Raw genomic sequence first — 18,042 nt, forward strand, 5'->3', positions numbered from 1 at the left:
GAGGAGATCAGCAATTTGAACATAAACGCCTTAGGAGAACCACAGGGCTTAGTGATAAATTTGTTGAAACAGCAGAGCAAGTGATAGATGGTATCAAGACTTCGACTCCCGTTAGGGCTAACCAGACTTATATACGGAATTCTGATGATTTTGAGATGTTTCTTTTAGAGAATGAGTCAGTTATCAATACACTGCGCACCCTAGAAGATTTGTCCGCACGCCAGGAACACTTAGTGGAAGCACTACAAGAAGTGGTTCTATCCAGTCATGCTGGAAGTATAGGAAGTGAAAAGCCAGGTAGTAATGAGAGAGGGGAACGTATTAGCTTAAGTCCGAAGACAGAGCTAGGTACTAAAAACTTTGAACAGGATATTCAATTAGTGGCAGATAGTGCAGATATTTTGCGGGATACAAATATGGATATTCTAACTGAAAATGTACTGGGAGATGATGCAATTCAGGTAGATGTAGTAGCAGCAGTGACAGCTGAGCCAAGCAATGAAGCGACAACAGTAGACCGGGTCCGGCAAAGAGAGGTCGTAACACCCGTTTCCCCGGCTTGTACAGCGTTGAGAGAGTTGAGAGATTTGGTGGGGGAATCGCGGAGGTTTATAGCAGAGAGAAGACGACGAAGTCGGGAGATACGTTTCGACACCTTGCGAAGGATGAGCACCGGTAGCGCGACTGGAGTAACATGCAGATACGCTGTGTCATGGTGAAGCGTCAGACATATTGATGGATTTGCCGGGACTGCAGCAGTCTACTCCAGTCAGAGCCTTACGTTCAAGAGGACCAGTACCGGAGTTACCAAATGTACAAAATAAACCTTTGGAATATCGTCAGTGGCAGCGTAAAACTTAATCTGTAAACTATTGATGTATAGTTAGGCTAAAATGTAAATTTTATGTGTACCAATCAACTAGCAAATGTTCAGGTTGGCAAACTATTTTTTCATGTATTACTAGAATTGAAACTTGTACGAAATGCGTATACTGTGTCTATAATGTTTGTAAATACTACGTTAAGAGCTAGTTACGTTTAACAAATGTAAATGTCAATGTGAAAAAAAAAAGTTTAGGTCAAGATTGTCATGTTTCGTGTTAAATGTTAAGTGTCGTTTCCGACACTTGGAGGGGAGCAATGTGGGAAAGATACTTCCACACATATGTTCAGTCTACACTCCGCAAGACTCATAACATGGCATATAACACTCCGTATGGTTGATGTCAGGCTGGCATCAGTCTGGCCTTAGCAAATTCGGGAACCATTTCTTAGATTTCCTGGATGTTTGACGCAGTGCAGAGTCTTTCGGCCGTAATGCATATATTACTTGAACCTGATATCCTGTACAAATTTCCATATAGTGTTTCAAATTTCACGCTAATGCAAAGCGTGAAAAAATGGAATGTAAAAAATGAGCAGCTTATTTCCCATGAACAACTTGGTATGTTCTATGTCCTCCACTTTTCTTACAGTATAGTAATAATTTGGTGTCTCTATTGTGCCATAGTCGAGAATGTGTTTATTACGACAATGCACTTATTATCACTTTTGATTCCTCTAACTGTCCGACCAACTGTCGCTTTGATCTTGCCCTCCGTCTTGTTGCTGCTATGTTGTTCCTCATATGAGGAAATGAATTGTATTGTCGGGGCGGAGTCTGCATTGTTTTATCTTTAGTTTCAATTGTGTAGTTATACGCGTGTTTTCACGTGAATTTCGTGGAAGCAAGAAACAAGCTCCATATGAACCATATCACTTTTTCATTTCAGTTAAGATAAAAGCAAAAATTAATTCAGTAAATGGCTAAGGAAAATTGAATTGCCTCCGGCGAATTGAAGATAAATCTAGTTAGATCACAGCTCATTTTCGTTTATTTCACACTTTTGTTCTCTCGTCTCCCAAAAGTGAGAACAGGTAATGCAAGCGTACAAAGTATTGAGACCGTTTTATTCTTCATGAAAATAATTACTAGACAAGTTGTTTTATACCTTTGGTTTCTCATTGGTTCTTAATTATCAAAACATTTTGTTAGCTTTACAAATTCATCGAAATCGATTTTATCATGTACCTGTCTAAGTCTCATTGTTCTTCACTCGCATGACCTCGTTTTAAAACACCTCGTTGTATTCATTAAAACTAAATTTAAGGTTTGTGTGCGTTCAAATCTTGTGTACAGCTTAATTGTCAATTTGAGGTATAATTTACACGTGATCCCCAGTCTGATGAAATATTAACCGACCGTCGTGAGCGCTATTTATATAAATTATTATATATTATTATATTATATATTAACCGGCGTGAGCGCTATTTATATAAATTATTATATATTATTATATTATATATTAACCGTCGTGAGCGCTATTCGTACCAACGACCGCTTAACAATAGCTACCGTCAATTGACAGAGAGTTGTCCCTCTGTCTACGCATGCATTTCCCGTCGTGTTATTCGTAACTAACGGTATAGTAATTGGTGCCTGTTACCATCAGTTGACGAAGTTATACTTTTTTCGGATACATTAGCCGTCGTCAATGGTATCCGTAGCAAAAGGTCTGGTCATTATACTAAGCGTTTATTCTGTTCACGGCCAATGTCTAGATAAATCACGTGCTTGAGTCACGAGGAAGAAGCAGCAGAGTCCGTATTATCTGAACTAACTTAGCCTAATAAACGTAGTAGCCTAAGTACACGTGGCGGCCTAAGTAAACGTATAGCGGTCGAAGCACACGACCGCTGAGTAATTAAACGTAGCGGTCTAAGTACACGTAGCGACGTATTCCTCGTCTATAATTGGTGGGGTTTGCTTGAAAAGTCATCAGTGATTGGCTGTCGGAGAGAAAAACTCGTAACTATTTTTTACAGGTCAGCACCTGGTGTCGTGGCCACCGCCACTCCTGCCGTGGCCGCGGCTGGCGTTGGCCACTGGATTGCGCAGCCAGCGACGCGCGTTTAAAGCTACCGGGCCCAAGTAGCCGAGTTGCCTGCACCTGCTGACTCTGTGCCTGCCTACTGGCCTGCTGACTCTGTGCCTGCCTACTGGCCTGCTGACTCTGTGCCTGCCTGCTGGCCTGCTGACTCTGTGTCTGCCTACTGGCCTGCTGACTCTGCGTCTGCTACTGGCCTTCTGATTTTGTTTTAGCCCATTCATCTGCTGATTCTGTCAGCCGACCAAGCCAACGAGTCGTTGACAGCACGAAAGACCGTTTGTCTTATCCCGGCATCTCAATCGCCGGAGTCCTGTAATGCTATTTGACTACGGAGCTCACTTGCGACAAATTGTGTATGCGTGAGTTGACTTCTTCCCGAATGACTCATAAATTTGAAGGCCTGTGGCTCGGATTTTTTTCATTTTGCATCTCAAGTTGCCTGGAGGACGAAGTGCTTGTTGGTTGTCGGGAGGTGTGTACATTCAGTCGTGAGATTTAGTTCATCTCACTAGTTATATGCCTATTTCGACTTACAATTTAGGTAAAGTTTTCAATGGCAAAAATTTTGGTATTTAGTTTAACACGATAGCTTCAAATCTGGTCCTTTAAAATTTTAAGTCCTTCTAATAAAATTTATCTCTGCGAGACTCGTCGTCGATGTGTCTTAAATCTAATAAAATTTCATAATAATATAGTCAATGCAAAATTTGCGCCCTGTTTTCATAATTTATATTTCTATCCTTACTTACTACTGCCAACTCCGTTGTAGGATCTCGAAAGCTCACACCTATCGTCGGGAGCTACTCTTCCGGTTATCTCTATGGAAACGTTAAAAACCACAAGGAAGGCAATCCGGTCAGATCCATTATTTCTCAAGTCACGTCTTCTATCTACAAAACAGCCAAAGAACTGGATACCATAATAAAACCGTACATTCCAAAGCAATTTTCTGTGAAATCTAGAGGCGATTTTATGGAGATCCTCCGCGCTGCACGCCCATCTGGCCTTCTTGCGTCACTTGATGTCACCAGCCTCTTCACCAACGTCCCTACCGAAGAAACATTAGAAATCATTGAGAAGCACGTATATTCTCATCCAACGTTACCGGCTCCACTAATACCTAAGAAAATTCGGGAGCGCAGCCGTGGGTAACAAAATTGACTCGTAAACAGGCCCTGGGCCTAACGCCAACCATCAGCATGCAATATCTACACATAGCCGCAGATCAATGAGCTGTGGGTAACTCCGGCTAACAGTAAATCCGCTTTGCACAACACAGCCACTGCTTCACAGCGCCGGAGCACAAAGCTGGCCGGAGCGCAACAGGCCCTGCCGCAACAGAGGCACAGACTCGCAGGTTAGGTTAGGTTACGTTTGGAGTAGCCTGTTGCGGTNCGGTAATCTGATTTTCGATTTACCCGTGCAAACTAAAAATCTTGTACGATCTATTGAAAAAACTAATAAGAAAATTGTCAATAAAACGAATTCTCTGGTCTTCAATGAAACCTGCTTAAAGGAACAAATTTTGCCCGCATATACTACTATCCTTATTTATATATCTATACTTATGAGATTCGTAACCATCTCTATTTCAGCACGGTTAATACCGTCCACGGTTAATACGGTTAATACACGGTTAATGTTTGAACGTTGCATTGCAACCCTCGTAATTATACGGCATCTTGACGCTGCAACTAGTGCCACCAAAATTAATGAGGCTGTTCAGCCAGCGCGGCGACGGCGTTTCAGCTGTTCTCGTGTTAGCTTGCACAAGTGCATCTGTTGCAATGAGTGGCAGCTATGGACTTCTGTTGTGTCATTGCCAACGTGCATAGATGGTAGCTTGCACTAGAGCATCTGTTGCAATGAGTGGCAGCTATGGACTTCTGTTGTGCCATTGATAACGCGCAAAGATGGTAGCTTGCACTAGAGCATCTGTTGTAATCAGTGGCAGCTATGGACTTCTGTTGTGTCATTGCTAACGCGCAAAGATGGTAGCTGGCACTAGAGCATCTGTTGCAATGAGTGGCAGATATGGACTTCTGTTGTGTCATTGCTAACGCGCAAAGATGGTAGCTTGCATTTCTCATTCTGACTTGCACTGGTGTTATATTTCAGCCGAGGGTCGGCGTGATCAAAAGAATTGGTTTACAAGACTCCTGTTGAAGATTTAGTTGCACTGTTTGCGGCTTTAGGATAATATGACCTGCCGTGATGATAAGGTGATTTATTTTGTTTCCTTAGTGATGCATTTTAAAAACAAGTAAAACGATAATTGTTGCTGGCGTTACCCACAATGTTGCGGAAATATATGACAAACGTCACGTAACGTTTAGCCATGTTAGCCTTTTTACAAATTATTTCAATGTCTGGCAATTAACAAAAAATTGGTAGCCCGCTGATTGTTCTGATTCAACTCCTAAATCGCAAGCTTGAATCATTCAGCATTCGCAATTTCCAGCTCTGATCCTGTCTCTTATACACATNTAACGCGCAAAGATGGTAGCTGGCACTAGAGCATCTGTTGCAATGAGTGGCAGATATGGACTTCTGTTGTGTCATTGCTAACGCGCAAAGATGGTAGCTTGCATTTCTCATTCTGACTTGCACTGGTGTTATATTTCAGCCGAGGGTCGGCGTGATCAAAAGAATTGGTTTACAAGACTCCTGTTGAAGATTTAGTTGCACTGTTTGCGGCTTTAGGATAATATGACCTGCCGTGATGATAAGGTGATTTATTTTGTTTCCTTAGTGATGCATTTTAAAAACAAGTAAAACGATAATTGTTGCTGGCGTTACCCACAATGTTGCGGAAATATATGACAAACGTCACGTAACGTTTAGCCATGTTAGCCTTTTTACAAATTATTTCAATGTCTGGCAATTAACAAAAAATTGGTAGCCCGCTGATTGTTCTGATTCAACTCCTAAATCGCAAGCTTGAATCATTCAGCATTCGCAATTTCCAGCTCTGATCCCTGCTCTCGTAAAAATTCCGAATAAATGTTGCCATTTTGTGTCTCGTCTGCCACAGCTGCACTAGCTATAAATAAAAGCTTACTTTTTATTCCATTTGCATGCACTATTTTAACTGAGGACAGGTTTGAATTTGAGTGCCAAAACTTTATCGTGACAAGAAACCGCTGAGGCCATACACATAATTGAGATTTTTTTGCATTCATTTGATAAAGAAATAGCTACAATTGTCTTTGCCGGACAATGCCTGGATGCTAGAAATGCACTGATAATTTATTTTGAATAACTAAAAGGTTATTGACAGACTGTGCATGTTCTTTTACCTCAATGCGATTATTGATAGACGCTAAAATCTGCATCCAATATCCAGAATTTTTCAACATCTCCCAGTTCCTAAAATTCCAGGCCAGAATCATGTTCGTTCTGCTGATCTTCAATAATTGCTAACCATCATCCCAACTCGGTATCTTGGTTACTTCTGAGTAATTGCGACTCTAAGCACAATTTTAAAGTGGCATGTCCCATGTTTTTGGCCGTCATCTCAAGGCTTTTTTGGAGAGGGAGTTATACTCGTGAGAGGAGACCGACAATTTAGCCTCTACGCTGGTAAAATAATGCGTAATATCAAAGAAACATGGGATATTTATTGATTTTTAGATAATTGTTTACTGCCTACTACGAACCTTCGCCGGCATAAGAGTGCATTTATAATCGCACCGCCGAGCGCGGCATCGGCTTTAGTCTGCGATTGTTGGCGCAGGTCTCGACGATCTTGAAGTGCTGGGAAGCCTCGAGCCGTTCGACGTCAGAGCTCGTACCTATATCAAACAGCCCGCCATGCCAGGAAATGTTTGCCGTCTGTCACACTTGATTAGCCACCTTACTTGATTAGCCACCTTACAGCCAGCTTACATGATTAGCCACCTTACTTGAGTCGCCAGCTTACTTGATTAGCCACCTTACCTGAGTCGCCAGCTTACTTGATTAGCCACCTTACCTGAGTCGCCACCTTACTTGATTAGCCACCTTACTTGAGTCGCCACTTTACTTGTTTAGCCACCTTACTTGTTTAGCCACCTTACTTGATTAGCCACCTTACTTGATTAGCCACCTTACTTGATTAGCCACCTTACTTGATTAGCCACCTTACTTGATTAGCCACCTTACTTGATTAGCCATCTTACTTGATTAGCCATCTTACTTGATTAGCCATCTTACTTGATTAGCCACCTTACTTGAGTCGCCACGCTAAAGCTGAAGCTTTTTATCTTGCTAACAAAATAGGAATGAATATCGGGGATCTAATATTGGTTAACCCTTTTCAGCCCCAATTATTTTTTTTCTTGAAATTTCATTTTCTATCAAGTTTTTGGTGTTGGCTCTACCTAAGTGATTAGGAAAACGTCTCAGTTTGCTTTTCTCTACAATAGTATTGCTAGAATACGATGTGCCATATGTGGCGGATGGTATAGCTAGGGCTTGCTATTTAATGGAATAAACCCAGGTTCTATAAGACGGCGATGGTTTAGAATGGTTTATTTACACATGACGTATAAACAGGCACATGAATGACGAGACACAGATGGAATAGTTAACATGTGATATGGACGCTTGCTTGAGAGTGAATGACATAAATGAGACGAATGGACTAACATTACTTACTAACTACACGTTACGGGACGATCCCGTATGTTACGGTCGGGCTTACATTGGTTTCCCCGACACCATATATGTACCACTGAGCATATCCAAGTACATTTTTTTTAAGAAAAAACAACCGTGTCCTAAATGCACTTATATATTTGTAAATTGACATGTTATATTACAATTTTAGGATATTGCAAATTTAAAATTAATGGTACCTTATCAAAACCTTGCATTATGCAAGTATTCGAAGTTATGAACTCAAATATAATTTTTCACTGAAATTACATATTTGTTTGATCGTATTTTTGAGCAAACAAATAATGGAATTGATTTTCTAATCATTGCTTTTTAACCGAAATCGAAGAATAATTCATGCACACAGGGTTATTCACCACAGCTCTGTATTTCGCGATGTTTATTCACTGCGCTAAGAAGTTTCCCAAATGCCTAGATTCATACGGTTCAAATTGAAAATAAATATTAACTTTCTTTTCAAAATGCAGCAAAACTCACAAGCAAGGCCTAAATCTGAACAAAATTTTTCTTCAACCTTCTTCACTTCATGCAAGTCCTGAGTCATCATTTGCTGCTCGGGCAACTTCATTTGCAATTCAAGTGACTTTATGTCGACAACCTTATGGTGCCTGCATCGCCCTCGCCGTGCATCTCATAAAAAGCAAGTTTTGGGCCGCTTGTGGCGCTTTAAAACTGGTCATGCAATTACCATATTTCAGCGCGCATTATTTGGTCGTCACATTCCCCTGAAGTTTGGATACTGAACATCGGAGTGACTTTACCACAGAGTTTTGAACTTTTAAATGTCGTCGTATCTCGGCGCCAAGCAATTAAGTTTGGGATGGAATTTAGGTTTGTTTTAGGCTCGAGTTTGGAGTCTGTGTGAATTAGACATTATTGGAGTATCTAATCACAGTTGCTGAAAGATATTCAGTGCATTTTTGTAATAAAAAGTTTGAGATACGTTTTTCTTTGACATTTTTAGCCTGTTGACATATAGAGTTTAGTATTAACGAAAAAACTGGATTTTTCGGTGCATTTTTCATCTAGATTTTTTCTTTGTTCTAACATAAATAACAATGTCACTAGAAAAACGTAATCATATCAAGAAAAATTACTGTCCCACTCTCAATACTCAGCGTGAAGAAGTGGCCTGCAAATTTCGTATATATAAGCAATTTTTTCATGGAGTTAGTGGCGGCTGCGTGGCCATTTACTGCTCAGCGTGGAAATAAATGTGGCGTCAAAAGCGGGATTTATTGGAAGGATTGATGCCGTGAAAAAAATGCGACTTTTTTTTCTCCGAGAAATCAATGGGATTCGAACGGTCTTAACCAGTACATATAAAGAAGAATTTGAAGTCAAGAGTATACAATGCTTATCATGAATTGTTCATGCATAATTTTTGCAGATTTGAGGACCTTCTAAGAACTCCTGTGATGGCATTAAATGGAAGCAACGAACAAGGAACAAGCGTTTTGGTGACGAGACTTAGTATTAAATTGTCATCATAATTGGTATTTCTCTCTTATATATTCGTGTGATTATTAAAGCTTAATAATTTGCATGCCAAATCTGAACAACTGTTGCAGTAGGGATATATATATGAATGATTTCGTAATGAAAATGGCCATTACCGAGACATTTCTTCACGATACGCTGAAGTTTGTATTTTTCTATAGTTCATTTTATTTTAAAAACCTAGGAACTTAGGAATGCTGCTCATGACAGGCTTGAGGAAGTCAAAGGCTTGTTTTCTTTTTCCGTTCAGTAAACACAACTTGAACATGAAGTTTATAATTCAATTTAGAATTAGCCTAAACTTGTTATTGACCTGTGCAATCCAGCCTTTTGGCGGCGAACAAAAGTCTATTATAAAATAAAGATCAATCGAAATAACTTTGTGACATTTTTCTTCACAAAAATTACAATCTAATTGTGTTATTTTGTGAATAAATGCGTAAATCCTCTTATAATGTTTACGCGGAATTGCCCCTAAAAGGCGTCGCCGCCGTCAATTTGCCGCTCCTGATTGCCTGATTGACTAAAAAGATTTAAAAATCCACTTAAAAATCCAGCGCTCGGAGCTAATGAAGAGCATGGAAAGCTGAGTGAAAGTCTCTGCCCCGCGATGACATGACGGGAAATTATCCGAAAAGTTTGGTTTAATTTAGAAAATATATCTGTAGTTCATCGTCATAGCAGGGAGTCCGTGCGTGTTATGGAGGGGCTGTGAAGGGCTTTTAAATGTTTCAGATTGGAATATTAGTTGTTTTTTCAAGCGTTTCATTATCGATAAATGGCTTTTGAATCAATCTCGGTAAGATTCAGTATTTGGATCAGAGACACGCGACGTCTCCTTCTTCAGAATTCAAGTGTCACTTCGAGGTGTCACTTCAATTCAAGTGTCACTTCGAGGTATCATCTGGCACTTCAAATAAGCCCTAGCTGTAGACATAGAGCAGCTCGGATTCTTTGCTCCATCAGATGCCGTCGTTTGCATGAGCTTTCAACTTAAGCAACTCTTCTCATGAGCCTCCACGCTTATACAGGCACTAAGCTTTTCTTAAAGTATTTTTAGTAAAGTATAATATTTTTCAGTTTATTTTTAAATTTTCTAATGCCTACATGTTTTAATTTCGAATACTCGTACTTCAATCGAATGGCACACTTTTGATTTTTGAGTGCGATGAACATTCACAACTTGATGAATATATTTTCGATTTCAACATACAGTATATATCTGTTAGACATTGCATTCATAAACGGCGCACAGGCCCAAAACACAGCAAGAAAAACGACCTATACGCAATGTCGCGCAGCACATCGTTGCTTTAGTAACTTGATGAAACCCTTAATTGATCCAGGAATTTTAAATATAATTAATTGCACTCACCGTAAACGACTGTAATATGTTGAGAGTTATTAGCGCTGCACACCCATGACACTGTTCCAGGAATTGTTTGATTGCCCTGACTTAAATTGCAACAAAAGACATAGAATGTAAAGGACTTTCAAATAGGCTAATCCTTTGGGAACGTTTACTGAGCTATTCTGAAACGTGCCGCCATTGCAGGACAAAAACGAATATTTCATGACGCACGGTTTCTTGAGAGAAAACGACCAGAAAATACACAAGAAAAATATATAGGGAAAAATGCAAGATATACGTATATGAAATGACAATATATGAACTAATCAAGGACTACTACACACAGGACATGCATAGCCTATGTCCAGCCTCTGCTAGCAGAGGCGATCGCCTACACTATGAAAATGCTGTTGTTTTAGTGGCATCAACAAATGATATGCCCATAATTGTTTCATACAATAGTATTACAATGTGTGTAGTAGTCCTTGAACTCCATTTAAATATTTTTTTTATCAGTGTATGAAGGCAGGAAAATGGTACCTACTTTGCTTAGTACAAAAATTTGAACTTCAAAACTGGCAAAAAGTCTATGGTTCTGACCAAGGACTACTACACACATTGTAATACTATTGTATGAAACAATTATGGGCATATCATTTGTTGATGCCACTAAAACACCAGCATTTTCATAGTGTAGGCGATCGCCTCTGCTAGCAGAGGCTGGACATAGGCTATGCATGTCCTGTGTGTAGTAGTCCTTGGAACTAATATGAATTGAAAACAATGAAACAGGATATTCCATAATTTACTAATAAAACAATAAATCTAACTAACCGAATAGCTGGAATCCTCGGGTACTGCAGGCATCATGCAGTATACAGGGTCTAACACTGAATGCTGTGGTGCATGTGTAATTAACTACGTCTAGTAGGCTAATTCTCTTGTCGTAATTTCCAGTTAACATGGGAAATCAAAGATTGTGAAACAGCTGCTGTATAGAAACACTGCTCATATCACTATTTACCTGCGTTATAGAGTTAAAGATTTAAATTGAACTGAAAAGTATTAGAAATATGAACGCGTTCTATTTAGAATGTATTACCTAACATTCTGAGGAGCATTTCCCATCTTGCGATGGCCGATGGGTCATCATGCATTACGACTCCCGCGCACAACAACAGCTTTCATAGTTCTAACTGTCAAAGATATAGATTGCAATATTCATGCATGCTGTGAAATACGGAGCGTTCAAATTTCGCCTCGCCGGTTACTCTGACTGCGTCATCTACATTAAATTGAAAGTTACAAAGTGTTATTGATTTTCTGAGTATAGAAGCAGCTTCCAGTTTGACCTCCTAATTTATATATATTGATTAGTGTAAATGAAAGTAACATATAACATTACTTTGAGTTAGAAGAACTGGAATTGGAAATGAGTTCCATCAGAGCGCATTTAGAGCGCATCATCTAGTACGGTGAGTTACTTCACCTACTTGAGATATTCACAATCAGCGCGCGATGTTCAAATACTTTTCTACATCCTGTGTGTGCACGCAACATACTTGCGAACGGTGCAATTCTTTTGCAGTTTCGGTGATACGCGTTTCATTTTGAATTTTTTCGAGGCGTTGGTCCCGGGCTCTTTTTCATGTGAGTGCCTCAGAGTTCGATAAACCACGACAGAAAAAAAATTCGCAGTTTTTTCGAGTTCTTCACTGTCAGTTCTGCTGTTTTGTCCAACTTTGAATATTAATATGACATTCTAGACAGCAGAGCAATAACTCTAGCGTTAAAGTAATGCGTGTGATTTGACGTCGTATACGGACAAAATAATCAGCTTAATGGGATCGAACAATCAGATGTATAATAAAAGTGTTCTAACACTGCTTGCATGGTTTTAAAAATTCTAATTCAGTAGAATTATGTTCACACATGAACATATTCGCAGTGGTTGCTTCTGTTTGCATCACTCTTAATTACTCGTACAGCATCAAGTTAATAATGAAATAACCATTCATCTTCATAAGCATTCACTGTAAAGCAGAGAATTTTTGCAGTCCGCAGCGCAATTTACTCCGCAGTGTCTCGCCCGGAAGTTGTTCGATAAAAGGCAAGAACGTGAGAGCGACGCATAAACTGCGTCTCGCGAGGTGCTAACATATTAAAATGCATTCGCGCGGCTGCTTTTTAGCGCATTTTCTCATTTATGGGAAAAAAAGGCGCTATTGTGCTCGTCATGTCCGTCCGTCTGTCTGTCTGTCTGTCCGTTCGTCCGTCCGTGACCACGTTTTCGTCGACGAGAAAATGCGCTCTCTGTCACTCACTGCAGTGAGTACTGAGTTATATTTTTTCGTCAATGCCTACATATTTTATTCAATGCCTACATATGTTTCAGATTATTTGTATTGAGCTTCTGTCTTGCAGAGCTCTGCTCAGGAGTTCAATTCTTTTTATGGACGTAATTTAATGATCCTATTTGCGTGTTCCTTGGCTGTTCTTTTGATTGTTTTTGAAGATGAGCACCCTCAAAATGTAATTTCAAAGTTGATCTAATTATATATACGCGTAACATTGCCGTTTCGTTGTTTTAAATGAAAGGGAATAAATTTATTCAATACATCTAAGCCTGAATTAAAATTGATCACTTTAGAATATTTCTGCTGGATTAATATCAGTATATATAACTGCTCGTAAAGTCCGCAGCAAACAAATTTAAATTTAATGACAAAAATACGCAGAAATGAAAAAAATTTCGTCGTTCTGCTATGAATGAATAAAGGCTGGGCAGGGTGGCCCAGTGTTTACACTTCAGCGTACCAAGATTTGAGCAGAAATGTGCGGGTTCGATCCCAGCTCTGTGCGCCAGTTTCTGGTCAGAATCGGCGTGGAGGCCGGGCGGTTAAGTACAGCAGAATTGTAGCAGTGAGTTGCGGGTTCGAGACCGCAGCAAGCTGTGAATGTTCTGTGATGTTAGGAATCGGCCACAGGACTACGACCTTATAAACACCGAAACCGTTTTTATATTACATTACAAAGCCTGGGTTTTTATCATAATATATTATATTATATTATATTATATTATATTATATTCAAGGACTACTACACACAGGACATGCATAGCCTATGTCCAGCCTCTGCTAGCAGAGGCGATCGCCTACACTATGAAAATGCTGGTGTTTTAGTGGACTCTGCTAGCAGAGGCTGGACATAGGCTATGCATGTCCTGTGTGTAGTAGTCCTTGATTATATTATATTATATTATATTATATTATAATATATCATATTGTATTACATTAGTGAATCATATTATATGCCGTTGAAAAATATTCATTATCTCGGACATAACTCGCTCGCCCGCCTGACCTTCCTGCTATCGCAAGAAGCTCGGCGATGTAGCGCCAGATTGTCGACCGGGAGCTCAACTTTAAAAATCCGAATGGTACCGAGGCCTTTGACGACTGCCACAAATATTAACTCGTATCAACTTTACAAAACATCCATCATGACAATTTTAATGTAGTTGCCTGGTCGATAGTCAATTAAAAGGTTGATTTTGTCGGGCATTATTTTCTTCGTTGAAGCCGAGTTGGAAATTGTGACTTAGCAAAGCGTTAAGGTGGATGATTTTCACATAAATAGGAATTATTTTTGGACATATTAGTCGCAAAAATAGGTTCTTTGAAAGCAGGTTTACCTGCAACACCCGATAAGTTCGTTCAGTTCGCAGTAATCAAGTAATTATGTTCGTGATGTTGAAAATCAAAGCTTTGGCCGGCTCATCAGACACCAAAGCAAGTTTTGTGGATAGCTTCTAAAAATTTTATATTCTCAATAATTATTCATTATTATAATTAATGTATTATTATTATAATCATTAATATAATTATTATTATTATTATAATTAATAATAATAATTATTAATTATTCTGATGGCTCAAAATATTTGTGAAAATAATTAGAGATCATTTTTATACGTAAAGTCGAGCTCAAGAAATATGTTACTAAGCTTCAGAAAGTCCCGCAGCTCAGCCGAATTTCCTCTCTTCTTCTGAGGGAACTTTTACCTTCCATCCCCGCGTTATAAAAATGTCGTAACAATGGCGCTTAAGTTGCCTGACTAACCGAAGCCATGAAAAATAAATATACATGGAACCTAAGATTTATTATTTATTCGCATACGAGTACATAAACATGAAACAATAATGAAATGTCATGGAAACAAATTACAAAAAGCTTCCTAGTGTTCAACCCTTAAGCGAAAAAGTTTCGCTGGTCTCAAAGACAGTTTATAATTGAACAGGTTAAGACGCTATTATGATTCGAGACCAGAAAGTCATTATAAATAAATCATCTCATTAAAATGGCCTCGAATAAAATAACTAAATTTATATGAAAAAACGTTCTTGGCTCAATAGAGACTGGAAATTTCCCAAACGATACTTCTAAGTTGAAAATGTATTAAGTCTCTTAGGCGGAAACTTCAAACTTTTATTATGGTGAAAAATTATCCTCAACATACATTCGTCTCGAAACATGGCAAAACTTTCCAAAACCTCGGACATGACTTACGTTGTTCTCTGCAAGTCTACGCGTTTAATGGCCAAACTTTTGCCTCAGCGGATTGAAAAAAAATACACTGAGAGAAATGAGTGGTACTTTTTGTTCATGTGAGGGTTGTAGTAACCCAGTTTTGCCCGGCTCAATGGCGTATCATGGCTACACACAGAAAGATTTTCAGTATTTGGACAGTATGACCTATACATTGTCTGAATGTATTTCCTCCCCTTACATGTCAGGCTGATGGCTATCCGCTGCACGACAATGGCAATCAATAACGCCACAAATGCAGCCGAGATTATACCAACCATGCATCCGATGTTGAAATAAACTCTGATTTAATGCTATGGTAACGAAATCAACTTGCAATCAACGTTGTTACAATTTAGTTTGCCTGGAGGGCTCTGACGAGATCTCGTGGATTACGGTTGCTTTGTCTCTTGGATTACGGTTACTGTGTCTCGTGGATTAAGGTTACTGTGTCTCGTGGATTACGGTTACTGTGTCTCGTGGATTACGGTTAGTGTGTCTCGTGGATTAAGGTTACTTTGTCTCGTGGATTTCGGTTACTGTGTTTCGTGCATTACGGTTACTGTGTCTCGTGGCTTAAGGTTACTGTGTCTCCTGGATTACGGTTAATATGTCTCTTGGATTACGGTTAATATGTCTCGTGGATTACGGTTACTGTGTCTCGTGGATTACGGTTACTGTTTCTCGCGGATTACGGTTAATATGTCTCGCGGATTACGGTTAATATGTCTCGTGGATTACAGGATTACGGTTACTGTGTCTTGGGGATTCCGGTTACTGTGTTTCGTGGATTACGGTTACTGCGTCTCGTGGATTACGGGTACTGCGTCTCGTGGATTACGGTTACTGCGTCTCGTGGATTCCGGTTACTGCGTCTCGTGGATTACGGTTACTGTGTTTCGTGGATTACGGCGACGATGTACCGTGGATTACGCAGCATCAAAAATATACTCGTACATCACGAAGAAGCCAGACGACAAGCAAAGGATAATACACCGAAAGGCATAACTTAATATTGTGAACTTAATGAATTTGTACGATGTTAATTATGGAATAGGATATTTTTATTGCACGAATATACTTGGAAATGGTTGCGTTATGATGACTAAGATGAATCAAATGATGTTGAGCCGTTATTGAACTAGTCAAAATTATAAGCTTGCAGCGTCAAGTACTCGAAATTTTTTTTAGAATATTTAGCATAGTCAAGAATGACGTAATAAAATATGCAAATTGAGTTGGTTTGTTCAAGAAAGAATACGGATTTTATGTTATGAAATGCGTGTAATTTTATTTTTGAAGGAAATAAAAATGTGACTATTCTCGTTAACTCCTAGCTTGTTGTGGCTCAAATTATACACGAGTGAAAAATTATTTGAATAATATCAATAAAATATAAAGATTTATCATTAATTTATCAATAACGTGACACAGGGTGAGTGGCCTAATTACCTCGAAGTGTGCATTTAGATGCTCATATTAATTTAATAGCTACCTTATAGCATCAAAGCTTTATATTTTCTCTTAAAACTTCGCATCGATTGCTTTTTTTGGTCCTGAAGCGAACACGCATGGTCTCCCCCTCCTTAAATTTGCTAAGGATGACTTAAAAGTGTTTCACTTATCGCCGGGACTAGACACGCTAATGGATGAGTTTTAATTAAAAGTTCGACGGCTTCGGAGCTCACGGCGTCCGACATCAAAAGCTTTAAAGTCAATAACCTGGGAAAATATCGAGCGTGGCGTCGTGTTACTCCAGGAATAATTTGAATTGAGCCAAAAGACTTTTCCCGGCACGCGCTCGTGGATTTCTTCCCGGGTTTTAGATAGAAGTTAAGCTAATTATGTGTTCAGGTAATAGATTTACTGCGCGTGAAAAGAATACTGTGCGTAATTTGGAAAAGAAAGCTGCACGTAACAAGAAAAGGAATATTGTACATGATTAGAATAAGAAATGGTTCTGTACGTAATAAGGAAAAAAACTGCACACAATAAGAATAGGAATACTGTACATGATTAGAATAAGAATACTGTGCGCAATAAGGCTAAAAAACTGCACATAATAAGAATAGGAATACTATGCATGATTAGAATAAGAATGCTGCAGGTAATAAGGATAAAAATACTGAAGTATGAATCGTATATAAATAGCAACGATTGTTGAGTTCAAGGCAGTGAGAGAACATCGATAATAAGCTCACTCAAAATGGGCATATTAGCAGGTATAATTATTATTTTAAAATTGTATTCCAGTGAAATTTCCAGAATTGTTGTTGAATTTCAGGGTGAAAAACCCTGAATTGCAGGGTTTTTCTCCCTGAATTGCCCTGAATTGAAAAAGGGGTTTCACACTGAATTCAGGGTTGAAAAACCCTGAATTGCCCTGAAATAACCCCACGGCTGCAATTGCAGAGCATTGCAGCCGTGATAGTGGTAGGAGATCTTATCCTATACAGGAGTGGTAGGAGACCTTATCCTATACAGGAGTGGTAGGAGATCTTATCCTATACAGGAGTGGTAGGAGAGGAGATCTTATCCCATACAGGAGTGGGAAGAGATCTGTGAGGGCTAGAAGACGCCAAGGGGTCAACCAGAGTTTGTTGGTGAATATGTCATATTGTACAAGTATTGACGTTCTTTTTTAGCTACAGTAGTGGTAGAGAGCGGATACAGCACTAAATTGTCCTTTTGCCGCTCTAAACTGGGTCTAGACCACCTACACTTGGGTAAAAATGCATCACTGTTGCTACAAAGTCTCCTTTATTTCATAGGAGCGAAAGGGGGGTCGCTTTGAGAAAACACTCAACAAACCACCTATTCCTGCTGGTTAAGTGTTTATGGCATATCATACCTGCTGCTATCATCGTTTTAAACCTGCTAAATTCCTGTCTAGATGTAAATACATTATTTGTTTGGTGCTGCTATTCATTTCTCGTTCTAACTTCTTTCCACTCTCGTGCGATAAATTCATAATTTCTGGCTCGGTCCGTTCTCATTCTCCCCCAGCAAAGTTGC

Source organism: Hyalella azteca, unplaced genomic scaffold (assembly GCF_000764305.2).
Source record: "Hyalella azteca isolate HAZT.00-mixed unplaced genomic scaffold, Hazt_2.0.2 contig10814, whole genome shotgun sequence".
Classification (NCBI taxonomy): domain Eukaryota; kingdom Metazoa; phylum Arthropoda; class Malacostraca; order Amphipoda; family Hyalellidae; genus Hyalella; species Hyalella azteca.